Source organism: Nuphar pumila, chromosome 5 (genome assembly GCF_984573655.1).
Source record: "Nuphar pumila chromosome 5, dmNupPumi1.hap1.1, whole genome shotgun sequence".
Lineage (NCBI taxonomy): Eukaryota > Viridiplantae > Streptophyta > Magnoliopsida > Nymphaeales > Nymphaeaceae > Nuphar > Nuphar pumila.
In genome coordinates, this window is record NC_143253.1 from 127,257,626 (window position 1) to 127,262,628 (window position 5,003).

Sequence of the window (5,003 nt, forward strand, 5' to 3'; positions counted from 1 at the left end):
GCACGACACGGCACGGCGAGCGGGCGCACGCGCGCGCGTGTGTGTGTGGTGGTCATCCCACTCCCTTGTTCTCAGGAACAAGTGTATGAGTTCTCAAGTGGCTTATAAAGCCCACAGAAAACTCAAGCACAAGCAATGTGGGACTATTCCACCTCATCAAGACCACCTCTTTCAAAACAACCTAGTTTCTCTTTTGAATTCTCTCTCCCTTCCTTCTTACACCTAACAGAGTCAACTCCTACTGAGTAAGAGTCGACTCTTGTGACTATGAGAGTCAACTTCTGTATACTAGAATGCATTTTTCTTTTGTTTTGGGCTCATATTAGAACTGTTAAGCCTGGGATTCAAGTGAATCACCCTGAAAACATGTTGGAAGACCTTTGTTTACAGTTTTTTGGGATTTGTTGCATTAATTTGTATTCAATGGTCAAATGAGGTACCTCGTTCATGTTGAAATGCACGAGTACACAAACATGCATCCATAGTGGTGATGCATATGAATGTCTGCATGTTTTCTTTTTCAGCATGATTTGTGTTAATGAAAGATTGATGTTATGATAGTAATGCAAGTGTGACATTACATGATTAGTGCATACATGGTTTTTGCTTATGTATGGTTCATATTTGAAGATGTGACAATACTAAATTATGGTACTTATATGAGTATGAAATTCTGGTTTTGTATTGCAAGGATGAGTAATATGTAGATGAATGCATGTCATAAGTGTGATGTCAGTTTTGAGTGTGGTTTGCGTGGGCATTGGCTTGTGGTACCAGAATGATAAAGTTAGATGCACTATTAAGTAAAAAATTAAACAAGTTATACTAAATGTTTGATTTGAGTTCTCCAAAGTGAGTGGCTGGAGTAAGTATGTCAAGTATGGATGAGCATGAGCACCAACCTCATGGAGAATTTTTGGACGGTTGAGTGGGGTCCTGTCATTTGGATATGAGGGATCTGTCCCCCATCACGGAGCTTAAGGGATACTAGACTCTGATACTCGAGGCGGAAGTGGAGCTATTGCAGTATAGCTTTTGTAATGCACTACACTGTCCCGTGGGAGTAGAGTGACATACTCATGACCCTGGTGCAAGTGTTGAGGTATTGTCTAGGGTTAAAATATATAATCAAAATGTTGAATAAACCTCCTGGGCAGGTCGTAGGTGCCCAAGTGGGCTAGGGGAATGGTGCCCCTCTAGATAAGCATGATTGAAATAATAAATGTGTGTGGAACATGACATGCAATGCAATAGCAAATATATATATATATATATATATATATATATATATATATATATATATATATATATATATATATATATATATATATATATATATATAGCTCATACCTCCCATGGCACCAACTTATGAACTCATGCCATGCCTACTTATGCATAGGGTCGAGCTCGAGCCCAACTCAAGACCGTGGGTGTGCCCCAGCTCAGGGCACCCTGATCGGGTTGATGACCCAATCAGGTTGAGCCCAACCCCAAAACCATGCGGCCTAGCTTAGTTGGGTTGGCGAGATCGACAGAGTCGAGCCCGTCCCAGCCCACTTGAGTCCTATACAGGGTTAGGGTGGTGTGCTCGACTGAGTCGAACCCGAATCAGTCCACCCAGGCACTCAGCTCGACTAGAAGCTGGAGGCTCGACTAGTCAAATCAGGACAACCCGAGCACAACCTGATACGGTGGCAAACCTCGCTACTGTCGCTGTCACAGCTAGGGGCGACGACTGTGGCAGCAAAATAGAGCCACCACCACCACCACTGGTGGCTCTGGTTCCCTGGTCGAGCCAAGCAGGAGGAGAGAGGGGCGGTGGAGGAGAGCGACAACAACCACCCTCCCCCGCAGCCAACCACCATGCAAGTAGTAGCATCGACAACAATTGTCACTGTTGTTTACTCTGGGAAGTAGAGGAGGGAGAAGGAAAATAAGAGGAGGGAGAGCTCACATGAGATGGGTAGTGGCGACGGTTCGCCGGTGGTGGCAGTGTTGGGGCACGAGTGAGAACAAAGAGAGAGAGTGTGTGGTTGGGGGGGGAGAGAGAGAGTGGCAGTGAGTTGGAGTTTAAATAGAGTCAAGGGTGGGGCGGTTTATGCAAATGGGTTGGGTTTGGGTTGGATCCAACCCCCAAACCTACTAAAAACAAGGGGTTCTATTATTTAAAAACTAAATCAAAGGCGGAATAGAATGCAACTCGGAGGCTCGTGGACATGGATATGCAGATTCTTGGACTTTCATTTGTTTGAACCTTTTTCGAATTTTGGGTAATGATATAATTTTGACATGTGTGATGTAAAAACTTTTATATTTTTTGTAAATGAATAAAATATGATAACTTTTGTCTAAGTGATCCTGGTTTTATTGAAATAGTTTAGAAATAACCTTTAAATTGACTTTTATGTTTTGAATAAAAGCTTAAAAAGTATTTTATTAAGATTTAAAAAATGCTTGGTAAATACTCGGGTGTCAGAGTAGCGGTGAAGAGTGTAAATTACCATTTTCTTTTGGTAGGAAACATTCTTCTACTCTCCTAAAGGGAATGTTTTCTATAAAAAAGTGGACCTTTTAGAAAAACACTCAGCAAAAAGGTCACTCATTTGAAAGGGTAAAAAAATCCGTACAATTTTTTTAAATTATTTTGCATCACTTTTTCTACATCTTTTTTACTTCCAAACGTGTATAAAATCACATTTCACCTAATCCTCCCAATCTTGGAATTTTGGTTAAAATTCAATCTCATCTTCTTCTTTTTTTCAATTTATTACACAAAGAAACTACCCTCAAGAAATATAGGTCTTAAAACAAGTCGTAAGGGTGTCAATGGGTCAGGTTCGATCCAAACCCGGCATATAGCAAACCCTATAGGGTTGGGTTTGGTAATAAATATGAAGGTTCAATTAGAATCTGGGCCGGACCCAAAAGGTCCAATTTATATATGGAACCTGGTATGATTTGTGAAATTTCATAAAAAAAACTGGGCCTGATCCGAGTTCCAACTAAGATCGGCAACTTTTCAATGTAAAAAAGATAAAATATATTATTTTGTTGGGTATGGTCTATGTCTGGTTCATGTAATCCTTATAAGATCCGAGTATGATTTCTCTTATGGTGGGTCTGATTAGACCCCAGTATGGACCCGTTACCAACATCTCAAATCAAGTCTGGGTTTGAACCAAACCCAACCTATTGACACCTTTAGTCCTGAATGTGTAATATTTAGATCCATTTATTCAATTTTAGATTAATATTACAAAATTCTGTTGGATCTATGCTGTGCTCCAAATCAAATCCACACTTTGAATTCATTGAAACTTTGGTGGATCAGGATCCTTACATAAATATATTGCTTGGTTTTTTTTATGAAAATTCAAATAATCTAAGATCCGACATGTTCCCCATCAGTTTGCACCAGTAGGAGACCTGCAGTCAGTCAAGTCGCAACCTTGGACTCCAACCCGTCATGATCCGATCCATTTCAGACTAGACAAAATCATCAAACCAGTGTCTAGGGACATCAACAGACCAGGTTTGGTTCAAATATCCGGCTGACCGATTACTGTTTAGTCAGATTTATTAAGGCATTATATATGTAATCAACTAAATGGGTCAGATTTGGTTTCACACTTGTCCACCCAAACTAGAGCATGAATCAGGTCTGGCTAACATCCTTAAACGGCATTTGATTAGCTATTTAGTTAACTGGGTCTCTGTACCCAAATTTGATTAAGTCAGATTCAACTCAATAATAACCTTCCTCATCTGTATCCGTTTTTTTTTATCGGAAAACCCTGGGTGGGGCCCTACAGCCACCTTGCTCTACGTGTCCCACCTCTGAAAGCTACGACACGGACACACCCGTGCACTTATAACTCAAAAAATCACGTTAAAAAAAAACATGATTGAAAGCTTCATCATTTACAAACAAATCATGGTATATAGTTAGATTGAGTTGATACAACTTGCAACAATGATTTCAAGCTCATGAGTTTCTTACCTTCGTCCTTACCAAATATTTTCTTGAACGAAGGCTATAATCAATGCATATTATATGCACTTTTCATGTTAATAATGATAAAATAAAATCAATAATTTTTTGTATATTATATTAATTATTACTCTTATTTTTTTTCGATAAGCAAGCTGGGGTTAGGCAGACCCCTACTAGTTACACAAAGATACCATTAGGATTCGAACTTGCAACGTCCCAACACAAGGGGAGGTGCCCACCGTTGGTTAGTTATTGTTCTTAATTCATATTCATCACCCGTTACAATTTATTTATAAGACACAAACTGAAGTAAAGATAGAGTAAAAAGAACTTTTTTTTTTTTAATTTTTGTCGCTATTTCTTGCTTATTTCAAATTTAACCCACGTGGTAATAATCGGACTCTGTTTTGTTTACAAGAACAAAGAGAAGCAGATTTATTTTATACCCGATAAATATCCATAGGCAATGGGTGTTGGTCCCATAATTTTTAAGTGATTTATACCAATTTGAGGTTTGTGCCAGAATTAAAATTATCAAAACAAAAATACCAGTTATTCTCCGATATATGGTCGTTAAAAACGTAAATATCGCGATACACTTCACAATTCACACGCATCACCGACTACGAGGGGTGATAATGGGTCGGGTTTACCCGGACTCGATCCATACCAAAACCCTTATAGGGTTAGGGTTTGGTGATGAACAAAGAGGCCCTATTAGAATCCGGATCAAACTCAAAGGGTCCGATTAATATATGGAGCTGGGTATGGGTTGCAAAATTTTAAAACCAGACCTGGGCCTGACCCGAGATCCGACTAAGATCCAAAAAATTTCATTGTAAAAAAGATGAAAAGATTACTTTACCTGGTATGGCCCTTCAGTAATCCTTATAGGATCCGGGCATGGTTTCTCTTGTGGTAAGTTTGTTTGGACTCGGGTCAGAACCCGCTACCAGCATCTCAAATCAGATCTGATTTGGTTCTACGTGAATCCGAACCAAACCCGACC